The sequence below is a fragment of the Ambystoma mexicanum genome, chromosome 6q (genome assembly GCF_040938575.1).
Source record: "Ambystoma mexicanum isolate Mex_15411 chromosome 6q, UKY_AmexF1_1, whole genome shotgun sequence".
Lineage (NCBI taxonomy): Eukaryota > Metazoa > Chordata > Amphibia > Caudata > Ambystomatidae > Ambystoma > Ambystoma mexicanum.
The window spans coordinates 423,975,000-423,988,695 of NC_090937.1; positions in this window are offsets into that span (position 1 = coordinate 423,975,000).

A 13,696-nucleotide genomic window follows, 5' to 3' on the forward strand; every position below is an offset into this window, starting at 1 on the left:
ATGTCCGGGCATAGTATTACCACCATTTTTACTGCCAATGGGGAATGGGATTCAGTATCCCACAGCCTGTACATATTGTAAGTAAGATAGTCACTGGAAGAAAAATTCCCTTATTGACCCCGACAGAATTGACAGCATCCACTCCCAGTTCCTCTCTCTTTCTCTAACCGACGTGTACCAGATGTTATGTTAAACAATAGAGTGACTAGCACTACACTTAAAGGTCAATATCAGGACAGAGTGTGGAGTTATGAATCCCCTGATTCATACTGAGGAAGATTTTCCTTATAGCCTCTGTGTTCTGGAAGGGAAGTCTGTTTTATGTCCAGTGAACATGAGTGCTAGTAAGTTAGTTATCTGGTCTCAAAGCTTTCTGACTATTCCTCTTCCCTCTGGATATATTAATGCTGTTTGGAATTCTAACACACAATTACATCATAAAGAGGGTAAACCATTGTCTCTCACACTGCTTAGCCTTTATCGAGAAAAAACACATGCTTAATGATCCCCTTTGAGGGGGGAAGGTGTTAGTTTGGAACCTTTCATGTAAACTGAATTGCACTATGCATTGCACACCAGATGGAGTATTTCTTGGTATACCGACAACAACACTCACACTATACTAGCAATACTACAGGATGTTCTCCCCTCATCCTTTGCACCATAACAGACTCCTTAAGTCTACAAAAAATGGTTGTTCCAAGTTTCTGACTGCCTATGGTCCTCATACGAAAGTGAAGTAAGGTACATTCATAATGTGCAAACCTTCCGCATATGAGGGGATCCTTTTAAGCAATTGTCTTGGATTCCTAATAGTAATTACACCCTGAGAAATAGAAAGGGAGAAAGAAATAATAGTCCCAACAAGTAGACTCTTAAGCACTCTTTTATCATGTGGAAAAGCCTTCATGGTAAACTGTCATCAAACTCTACACTGCTTTCTTCTCTATCTCTGTACACCCAGATAGCTGGTACCTGTTCAAATGTACATACTATGGATTACAGTACACATGGACTCACCTTCCACCTGGATGCACAATGCCTCCACCCTGTTCTCTCAGACTTTAAAGAATTCGATGATACACAGCACACTGGGACATTGGTGCTGGCACAGTGCAAATATGACCTCCATTAAGCTTCATCATCATATGATGCTTGCATATGGGATGCAATAGTATTATTAACAAAGAAAGGGTCACAAAGCATCCAACAGAAGATAGAACTAAGCAGAGAAAGGGTGCACTATTTTGAGCATGACATCCTTACAGGTTAATAACTAATGCTTGCAAAGAAGACATCCTAAAATCACCAAGAAACAAAACAATGACACAGATGTGTATGTTCTTGGGAGTGGCAGGATACTATTGGAGTAGATATCATTCTATGCCGCACTGGTCAAACCATAATTAAACAAGAAAAATGTGGAACACACAAGAAGCATTACCATGGTCAGCATAGGATGAACAAGCTTTTCCTGCAATAAAATCGGCACTCTTCAATGCACCTGCCATAGCGTTCTCAGATAACATAAAAAGTTCACTCTATTTTGTTATGAGAGAAACCTATTTTTCTTTGCAGTTCAATCACAGAAACATGGTGTCATACACATTCCACCAGTGTATTACAGCATAGAACGTTCTCATTTCTGTCACCTCAACCAAACTACTGGTACAATAGTTTGAATGCATGGTTTTGGGTTCACCACTTGAGGTTGCAGTTGTGCATGCCATCACTGTACTGTTATTGAAATCAAAGACACAATATTTTACTGCTCGAAGATCTTCGACAACTCCTGGATTCTTCTCACATTACACTGATACACTATCCCATTTTAAAGTCTGTGCCCCAGAGGATCTTCTTTATTTTCTTTTAAAAGGCCCTGACACAATTTAGTCTATTGATGGGGCCTGTTTACATGTTAACAAAGTGGAATTATTCACAGGATATGGGGCCTCATTACACGGAAGGCGGTAGGGGATTACCGGCACCATAAGGGCACCAGTGCCGGTAAGCCCCACCGCCCTACTAAGAGGTCCCTCAGCGGGTCCTGTCCTTAACGTGTGGTCAGACCACATGTTAAGGATAGAACCCTCTGAGGGACTTCAGTGCAAATAACGGTACCGCAAATTGCCGTACCGTTATTTGCTCCTTCCCCATTCCCATTGAGCCCTATGGGGGCTCAAATGGGAATGGGTAATGGTTCCCGGAATGGGGACTTACCGGTCCCGCAAAGGTCGGATAGGCTGGTAAGTCCCTATTCTGGGAACCCGCCCTCCGACGGCGGTAAGGGGGTAGCCATGGCGCTAGTAGCGCCATGGCTACCGCCTTCCGTGTAATGAGGCCCATGGTGTCTGTTCTGTCCAAGCTGTAATATACAATTGTCATGTGTTCTCTACCCAAGGCACGCAATTAAATCTATGATCTTAAAATACATATTGGCTAAGAGCAAATGCAATCCCAATGTATATACTTATTTGTTTATTTATTTATTGCACATTTGTATGGTGCCTATACAGACAAGTTTTTTCCAGGCGCCACGAGGCGAGGGTGGGGCATATGGGAAAAAAAGATATTGGTCCTGCTAAGCCTTGTGGCATTTGGATTGTGCAAGTGCGCAAAGGAAGTGCAAGGGTGGAAGGGTCAGGATGGAAATATGGATGAGGGGAGGGGAAGGGGAAGTGCAGGCAAGAGGGGGTTGGGCAAGTGCTAAGGGGCCAAGAAGGCAAGTGCTGAGGTAAGGGTAGGTTAATGCTAGTAGGGTGTACCAGACTCAATAGGCTAGTCAGGGAAGGGAGCCTGCGGGTAAGTGCTGGTTAAAGAGGTTAGGGGGACTGGTCGAGGAGGGCTTGGGACAAGAAGAATGATAATAGATCAGAAAACCATTTGTAAAGGCAGTGGGCATTAGCAAGGGAGAGGGAAGGAGAAGAAAAAGAAGGTCTTGAAGTGCTTCCAGAACTTAAAGAGATCTGGCTCAAGTCTGAGAAAGGATGGGAGGCCATTCCAGAATTTGGAAACTGCCGAAGAAAGAGATCTACCCCATTTCTTGCATTTGGCCTGAAGAGAGTTCGGAGTAGAGGACAGAAGGACTCTGGCAGGGAGATAATGAGGCAGAGAAAGGTGGTTGTACCGGGGTCCCAGGCCCTTTAAACCTTGTGGATGATGCAGAGGGACTTGAATTTGATCCTTGCAGGCACTGGGAGCCTGTGGAGTGATTTTAGGGCTGGGGAGATGCAATTCCTGGACTTGAGGCCAAGGATACGTATTGTCGTCTGGATTAGTTGAAGAGGGCAGGGGGATGAAAGAGCTACGTTGAGGAACAGGCAGTTGCAGTAGTCTAGCCTAGAGAGAATCAGAGCTCTGGCAAAGTTCACTTTCTGCGGAAAGGTGAGGAAAGGAAGAATCCCTCTCAGAAGGTGAAGAGGATAGTGGGCCTCCTTTGGCAAGGTTGGCGGAGAGAAGGAGGATCAAAGGTGACACCCAGGTTTTTTGACTGACAAGAGGGTGGGGGGAGAGAGTCCAAGGAGGGCAACCAGAGAGTAGGAGGAAAATAGCAGTCATGAGTACCAACGAGAAGCATCGCAGACAGAGAACATTTGCAGCACACCATGCTTGAATAGCAGGCAGACAGGTAGGAATGTGAGCGGAAGGAGAAGAGGAAGAGTGAGGGAAGCTTAAAGGAAAGATGTGTGTCATCTGCATACCACTGGAAATGAGGAGAGGAAGTGGAGTCCCAGTGGGCAAGGGGTGCAAGGTAGATGTTGAAAATCCAGGGCAAGAGGATAGAGCCCTGAGGGACACTGCAAGTAGAGAGTGAGGAGGAAAAGAGGAGGAAGAGAGAAAAGGTCCCAGTTGGACCTGGGAGGGTCAATCAGGGAGGAAAGGGGTCAAGCAGTCCAGTGCCCGGTCAGTGCTGCCAAGGGAGGCAGAGAGCCAATTTATGAGGGATACCCCTATCCCCTGCATAACATAGGGCTTTATAAAATGCCAGTCAGAATGTAGAATAAATGTAAGTGATCTATTTATTAATCTTCTGGAAAAGCAGTAGATCATAAAAGTAGTTTTTACAAAATTAAAAAATGGATTTCAGTATAGTCATCCAGTCTTCACATGTATTGGAATCCGTGCTCAACGTGATTCAGGAAATCTTTCCCTTCATCCGGATCAAATCCAAGATCTGTCATTAATATAAATGACAATGAGTGAAAAATAGATATCATTTCCAAATGAATTATTAACTGTATTTACAATTGCATAGCTAAATAAATAAGTTAAATGGGTGTGCTTCAATAACATCTTTAAGTATATCGACTGAAAAACTCCCTTATGACAATCATAGAAAATAATCATCAGAGTAGTATCTCAGTAGATAATGGTCAGAGTAAAGATAAATGTACCGGAAAGGTTGAATCAAGTCAAGTTAAGATAAAAAAACAAACTGTGTGGCAATGTTACAAAAATCTGAATATGAAGTTAGAAAGGTATAGTAAGTAAATTACTGTTGTAATGAGTCTCAAAAAAGGAGAATAGGTAACCAGAATCATCAGTTAAAAAGTATCCAACAGTTATACGTAAGGCAAAAGGATCTCATCTGACAAGGTAAATAGATGAAGTGTAAGTTTAACAATTGCTGAAAAGAAAAAGGTGATCAAAATGTGTGAATATAGAAAAGAAACGAGGAACTTGTACCTTATTAAATTATAGTACCAAACAGGTTTTACAATCAAATCACTGTGTGTTAAGGGATCTTATGTATACATATCGAAGATGGCACTGATCATGCAAGCAGTATGATGACATCACTGTGTAATCACATTGTTGATGTCATCACACCACAATGTGATCGTGACCTCTAGTTCTGCAGAAGTCATAATTAAAAGACAAATTAAGAGGGATCATCTACAAAAAAGACGGTAATAATAACAACATGATCAAAATACAAAAATATCCTTAAAATATTCAGAAAAAATGAAAAAGACATAAGGGGGAAAAAGTGTATACAGACAGTAGATAGAAACTGAAGAGATACTGGAGGTCATTACGACTTTGGAGGTAGCGCCATGGCTGCCTCCAAACCCGCGTCTGGGTCCGGTCTCACTGAATGGGGACTTACCGGGACATTCCGACCTATGGGGACCCGGTAAGTCCTCATTCAGTAAACCATTCCCCATTCCCATTTGAGCCCACATAGACATCATGGAGTAAGGCGGTTCAAGTAGGCAGGATGAAACACTCTGGCTCGGCTTTCAACACAACAAATAGTTCGATAAACGTGGATCGAGACCCGCCTGGCCTTACACGTTAAAGTCTCTTTTCCTGACTTCAAATTAAAGTTTTAACCAAAGAGTTCACAAAGGCCTCTCTCTGTCAGGCTCACACCTTTCACTATACAGTGCATGTAGGTGCCACTCTGTCAAGCTCAGACCTTTCACAGCAAAGTTCAACACAAACTTGTAAGTGAGCTCCCTCCCCCAAGCTCATTATACTTCGGGTCTCGCTCAGTCAGGCTCGGACCACTTTCAGATGTTGAAGACGTTCAAATGTGCGTGGCTTTCATTACAGACCACTGCAGGACCACCTTGACTCAAAGTTTGCAGTTTAACTTTCATTTTCCCTTCTCAAGGAAAGAATCTTCTTTATTTCACTTTTGCTGTTCATTTGCTTTATTGCTTCAAACAATGTACCTTTCACAGAGACTTTCGAGTGGGATACTTCCATTCGCCGGACCACTCTCTTACTTAGTATTGCTGATTTTGCAACACACACACACACACACACACAGCCTACACTTGCAATATAATAATGGTTCTTCAAACTTTAACACAGACCAGTCTCTCAGGTAATTTGCCAAGTCACTGGCTGTGTGCGTCTTTTGATTGGTTGTGCAATTATCAATTCGTAGTCAAGTTTAGTACCATAAGCATTGCCTAGTCTCCCCAATTCTATACTGTTCATCCGGGAGGGTCGCTGGTGTTCTTGAAACACAATGCAGTCTTCACTTGTGGGATCTCGCCTTCTCCACATGTCTTTCACGGCCTGTCAGTGGCAATGACCTCCAGTAGGGAAAACGTGGGGATTGGACCAGCTGCTCTTATCCCTTGGTCCGTCTCTCTGCTCCAATAGGTTTGCCTTCACCCCGGAATTTCTGCACATACTCGTGTTCCGCCTTGCTTAGAGTGTATCTTTAGGTGTTGACATTTATCCGTGTGAGGAGAGCGAATTGGTATCTGGTGTATGCCTGACCCGATTAAGGGGACCTGTCCAGTACGATGTATGAGAGTTAGTCTTGTTACTCTCAGTCACCCTCTTCCTTTGCCCAGTTTAGGTGTAAAAAGGAGGGGGAGTTGGGACCTCAGAGTATCTTAAAAAATAGGATGGGGTAGATGATCAAAAAGGGGGAAATACTGCATCCCACCATCGACTGCCTCACCCCCAGAACCCTCACCCAGGTGATCCTCCTGCACTGATCCTTGCCCAGGGTCTGGATCCAAAGGGGATTGCCATTCCCTGGTCACGTGAGAACGAGTTCCCTGGGGACTAGCAGGCGAGACACCCTCTGGTTTCTCACACAGATGCACCAATTCGTAGAGTAAATGTAATTCTTAAATGTATTGAATTTAGGTAGTCCAAAAATGATTCCAATTCAGATCTTATATCAGTACAAATATCAAAAATTCCATTGATGGAATGTTTCCAAATGATCATTTTGTTAGACCAAATGGGGTTATTCAATACCTGTTTCTTTTCAAAGTAATGCGTAAAGATGTTAGCATAAACCGGAGCCATTGCTGACCCCATTAGGACTTTGTTTGAATTATATATTCTACTTATTTTATTATTATTATTATTATTATTATTATTATTATTATTATTATTATTATTATTATTATTGTTATTATTATTATTATTATTATTATTATTATTATTATTATTATTATTATTATTATTGTATTTATTGAACCTTTGACATAGCTTTGTGAAGCAACTCTGTGCTTTACAATCATAGGGGGAAGAATAAGGTTAAGGAGCTTAGAAACAAGGAAGTGGGGATCTATCAACAGGGGAGGGAGGGCAATTGTCATCAATGGATCTACAAGTAACCAGGGGAAGAAACAGAGGGGATCATATCTTTGTGCCAAGGGTGCCATATCTCACCCACGCCCACCTGTATTAACTGAATAGGCTAAATTATATGAGTTTTCATATTGATTTTTACTTTTGGTGTGAATTTTAACACTTACCTTTAATGCATATAGGCTAATGAGCATAGTATTATCATTTACACTGACTACAGCTATGCTTTCGCAGTAGCACAAGATTTTCATCATTTATGGAAATGGAGGGGCTTAAATGCATAATCTGGATGCCAAATCATGATTATTCTGGCTGTCACCACCCTATTAGATGCTGTCATGTTTTCTAAGAAAAATCTGATTGGGCCATTTTCTGCACTGTATTTTTTTCATGAAAATATTGTAATCGTAAATGCATTAGCTGACAATGCTGGTAAACAGGCCATTTCTGGATCTCAAGGTGAATTTGAGTTAACGTTAGCGAGTTAGGCACAGGCCCCACAATTTTCCTCATTACAAGTATTAGCTAATAAACGAGATGCAGCTTCAGAATCAGGATAATGACTGTGTTAAAAAATGGGAAGCCGCCTGCACTCAGATATCCTTTGGGCTGATAAACATGGTCTCCAAACCAGGCCTCCCTATACTGATACCTACACCAGTACTTCCTCCAGACAGACCCTTACCGACATCCTCTTTGACGTACCCACTCCAGGTCTACGGAACCCCGATATGGTCTCTGTTCTCTTTCCTTTTTCCTCCTCTCCCATTAATGGTGGCACCCGTTGGGAGGCCCTCCTTGCTGCCTTCCACTCATCTAAGACCATAAATAATTTCTACTTAAATGGCACCATCTGGGTCCAGGGCCCTAATGCCAATCTCTTCCTTTTTTATAAATGTTTCCGCAACTTAGCAACTTCCTTTCTTCTCCTGCTATCCTTACTTACCCCTCTCTGGATCCTCTGCTGCCTCCTTCCTCTGCCATATATCCAACACCCCCTTGCTGTTTCTTTGGCCTCACTGTTGCCTCCTTCCTCCGCCACCTCTCTGGCACTATCTTCTTGTTCTCTGACTACCTAGTCATCTCTACCCTCCTCCTCTACCCATTCTCGGGCACCTCCAACGCTCCAACGGTTCCACAGGGTGTACCTCTGGCCTCTACCCCTCCACGGAAGCCCTGCAAAAGTGGCAACCTGCTACACAACACTCCTCTGACATCTGCCGTCTCCTGGAAGAGCTTGATTTGGATGTACTTGGTCTCACTGAGACTTGGTTCAGGGCCAGCTCTGTCATGAGCTTTGACACTCTCGTAGCTGATGGCTACAAGATCCTCTTCAAACCCAGAACCAATCGTCCCATGGAGGTGTATCCCTGATTTTCGCAGAGTGGATCCCTGCTTCTGTCATTCCAACGCAGGACTACTCCTCCTTTGAATGCATGGTCTGCATGCTCTCTATCTCTCCTGGACTCTCTCTCTCTCATTGTGGCTCCTATCTACAGGCTACCTTGCCAGGTCTCTCTCCTCTCTGAGTGGGCTGGCCTCTTCTTGTGATTATTTTTGGCTTTATTATTTTGCTTTATTTTGATATTTTACCTTCCTAACAGCCTACAAAAGTAATGTGAGGTCGAAACATGTGTCAGCTGGTTTCATTGATTAAATTGTGATTTTAACAAAATCGGTTTCTAGCGCAGTGGAGTCCTGTGTTTGTTAAATTAGCTAAATTTCTATATGACCTCATATTGTCTCTCTACTCACACCCTTGCAAATGTTCCTATTATCATCCAAGGTAAGCTTTCTGCCCCCCAAAAAATTACTCCCTGTCCTCCTCACTCTTCCCTGCAGACACGTCTCCCATACCAATCATTCAAAATCACAAACCTATGCAACACCTTGTCCACCATCCTGTCTCTCCCTCCTGTACTCCATCGAATACTACCCCATCCTCTCATCAAAACCCCACTTTCCTTCCTCCTCTTTACTGACACATATGCAGACAGCTAACCCATCCTGTGCTCCTTTTGACTCCTCTGCATCAAAAATAATTCAAATCGTTGACACAACACCTCCTGCTGTGTTCCTACCTTCTCTTCCTCTTCATAAAGCAACTTACTAGCCAATGCTATCATCGCCATGAACAAGAAACCCACAGAAAACACTAACAATCCTTCCAAATCCTCCTTACTTAGAAATGTCCCGTCCTTTCCCACTACTACAAAAGCTAAAATTAGTTGTTTTAAACACATTGACAGCTACCAGAGTACCTCTCAGTCTGCCACCCCCTGCAATCAACTATATGTCTGACTTTCAAACTACTACTCGCCTTCTCCCCTCTCCCCCATATGCATCCTTCTTTATCTTTCAACAGCCTTTGTCATGGTTGGACATCCCTCCCTTCTTCCGAACCTCTCACCCTTGTTTTAGTGTCATTGCACTTAACTGGGTGGTCTACTCCATTTTCTAACGACCCCTTATCATGGAATACCAACAACTGCTCCCTTACATCTCTTCCAATAGTATTTCCTCTGTTTTCAGTACTGAGACTACCCCTATTCACCCTATACTTCTCTTCCTCCTGCATGGGTAAATGCTTCTCATTGTTTGACTTGCATTATCACCGCTTTGTGAATGACAACCAGATTGTGTTCTCCTTTACCACCTTCATGCCTGCAGAATCTTTAAGCACCACTAGCTCCATAACAGCCATCCATCACTGGACAGCGTTGCACTGCCTGATGTGGAACTTCACCAAGATAGACATCATCTTTCTCCCTGTCTCCAATGATAATCACACTATCACATTTTCTTTCCTTCCTGAACTCCCCATGGCTAGCAACCTCGGGGTCCTCTTTGGCAGTTACCTAAGACTCTAACAATGCATTAGGTCAACTGCTGTTAGCCTCATCTTCCTGAATATAAGACATGTGCCTATACCTAACTATCCAACCTGTCACTACTCCCACATCTGCCTTTGACCATTCTATATTTCACTACTGTTCTAACCTACTCGTTAATCCTGTCCTCCACACTTTGGGGCCGATTCATGGAATTAATGTGTGCTGAAATTTTCAGCGCAAGCGTGCGAAAGCGTGAGAAAGTGTGCGAATCACAGTGCCAGTGCGAAAATCGCAGCGAAACCCACGCACAGCGATTCATGGAAGTCCGTGCACGTGTAAATCCCAGTATGTGTGCCAAAATTCTGCATGGCGCACGCTGGCGGACACGTCTCCAAACAGCATGCGCTACGCGCACAGCGAAATCGCACATAGCGCAGAGCACACAACAAAAGTCGGAGGAACAGAGGGCGTGACACGTGGAATGGGGAACAACGCGTGAAAATGTGGGCGTCATGGGGGAAGTACAGGAGGCAAATGCGCGGAACGCCCACACGCACGTTCAAAACACGTATTCATGGATTCGAACGGGGCTAACGCGTGCGCCAAAAAAGACGCGCTAATCCGGGAACACATACGCCAGAAGGAAGCAGGCGTACGTGGACCCGCGCAGCATAAATGTGCGTGCAAACAACAAACAAGCTCAGACGCCAGTATGAATATACAGTTCCTAGCAGCAGTGGTCGTGGGATACCGCAGGAGGAGGAGGATAGTCAGGCCCAGAATTTTCACATCCAGAACCAGCCATTTTGGGATGCCTGATGACCAGGGGTATAGGAGGTACAGGTTTCCACCTCACATTATACTCGACCTGGTCAGTGAGTGGTAGGATGACCTCACATCACCCACCCTGTACTCCCAAGCACTCAGACCCCTGGAGAAGGTCCTCAATGTACTGCACGTCTTGGCCACTGGATCATTTCAGCGGACAAGTGCTATAGTGGGGGGGTGTCACAAGCCACGAAGTCACGCTGCATACACCAGGTCTTGGCCATCATGACTGCACGCCCATCCGTCCACAGGCACATATATCTGCCCAGAACACCTGCAGAAAGGCAGGCTGCCGTCCAGGATTTCTACGGGGTGGCACAATTCCCCAAAGTCCTAGGTGCCATTGATTGCACCCATGTGGCTCTACGTCCCCCAGGGCATCAGAGCACATCTATAGAAACCGCAAGCACTGGCATTCCATCAACGTTCAGGTAGTATGTGATGCCAAGGGAATCATCACCTCAGTATATTCCAACTATCCAGGGTCCACCCACGACAGTTTTATTTACAGAATGTCAACCCTAAACGGGGACCTCGAAGCTGGGCAGCATGGCGATACATGGCTGCTCGGTTAGTATAAATGCCACAGCACATGCATGCATGTCAGATACTGAGTAATGTCACAACCCCACTAATGATACCCATCACCACTTCTCCAGGGGACAGTGCCTACCCTCTGAGCACCCACATGATGACGCCAATTCGGAACCCCACCACGCCACCCGAGGTAAGATACAACACAGCCCACATTGCAACCCGGGGCATAGTGGAGCGAACATTCGGAGTGCTCAAGTCACGCTTTCGCTCCCTTGACCGTTCTGGTGGGCAGCTGTTATACACTCCCCCAGTAGTGTGCAGGATCATAGTGGCAGCATGTGTCCTGCACAACGCTGCCACACGCCAGGGCCTGCCCGTGGACATGGTGGTGCCCCCACATCCCCAACCACATGCACGCCCGCTGCGCATGGGAGGGGAAAGGGGACGGGGTGAGGCAGGCCGTACGCAGCTGGTGGCTAATTACTTCACCTAAAATCACACCCCTGTGGAGTGCACAGCCCTGGCACATACCATCTGACAATCAATGATGATGAAATAAGGGACAGTCAACTGTCCTGTCACAACCATACCAGCCTGAGATTGGTCACCTGGAAGTGTTACATTGTGTGCATCCCTACCTACACAAACACCACCAATGCTGTGTCATCAAAAGACACACTTCTATGCTGCTAAATTCATTACCCCGTTGCAAAATACAACATGACAACAGTGCCATGTCATCCAACCCCTCCCCAGCACCGCCACCCAACACACCATGGCATGCCATGCTATGTGAGAGCAAACAAAGCAATCCCCAAAACATGACACAAGTGTCAAAGTACAGTGTCCCTAATGGAAACTGTCCACACACAATATGCTCCCAGTAATATAGAACTAACAACACACATGACCAAATACTTACCAACAATACAATGCAGCTACACAACCTCAAACATAGCATAAACATGACAGTACTAAGTTAAAGTAGTGGTAGTCTTACAACCTGATTATGCCAGCACATCGACCACTTCCAACTGTACAGTGTTGCTGCCACGCAAATTTGTAAGTGCACTGCTTACAACATGAACTCCATCTCCAAAGTAGACGACCTTGTGAAGACATGAGGAATGAACCTGCAAATTAGGAGGAAGACATGGATGCACAAGCACATATCAATACACCATGCAGTGTACAATACAACAACAATATCCACTAGGAATGTATACACAGTATTGACTACATACTGCCCACACAGCTCATGGGAGTCCAAAGTCACTGTGTAAGTCACTGTCACTTGGGCACACCCTTTGCAAGCCCATGGAAACGGGAAGCAGGAAGGGTGTGTGTCTCACAAACCCAAGCATCAAACCCAAACTCAGGACAAGCCTGCATGTGCCCAGCCGGAATACAGTGGATGCCCACGGGAGCCACACAAGGCAACACACTGTAAAAAAAATCAAAATCAAAAATCAAAAATGGCCATGTGGGGGACAGGGTGGGGGGCACCCGGAGGTCCAAGGACAGGGTGCGCACCAACAGCCACCTGTGTGGATGTTGGGGAAAAAAAACACCTCCATGGGCTCATGAATGAACCCGCACTACGCTGTGGCACCCAGAAACACAAAACTAAGCGTACGCGTAATACACGCAGACTACAATGACCTCTGAAGGGGAACGCGACACACGGGGCAAGCACAGTTGCTAAGTACGTGCGGAAGTCACCGTCTGCCTGCAAAAAGAACGTGAAAAATATGCGCGTGTGCGCGTTGGCAACACCCCCGCCAAAAGAAGAATTGCACGCTGTCTGAGGAGACAGGACAAAAGGAGAAGTGAACACTGTTTGAGGAAACAGGCCCAACAAAAAATCAGGAAAGAGCTATCAGAGGTAACAGGGAGTACGAACTAGAAACGCTGTGAAGTAATCGCGTGTGAACCGACAAGAAGTACAGATTTCACCCACTCACTCTCCACGAAAAGCACGTACAAGGAAATGGCGTCCTACACGTAGCTTTTAAAGTGGCCCACACGTACACGTCAGATACACGTGTACGCGGGCGCTTTCCTCCAATTACACACGATGACACTCGGACTTGCAGTTTTTCCACGTTTGCTCTGTCATCACGTGCTATGAGGGAAACACCTGCGCGTGTAATGTAACTTACGCGCTTACGCGCTAAGGGCCTTTTGTCCAATGGAATCGCATGCGTGTGCTGACGCACTTACGCGCTAAGGCCCTTTCCTCGAATTAAACACTGATGTGCAATTTTTTGATGTGCCAAATCACTCCGTATCAAGCTGGCCATGCGAAAAAACGCCTGCTGCCCACGTGCCCTGCTATTTGCTGCCTGCACGTCAGCCAGGGGTGCAGTTGCTGTGACCACCCCTTCTGGAACCGAAGACTCCCGACTGGGATTCCATCGCTCCAC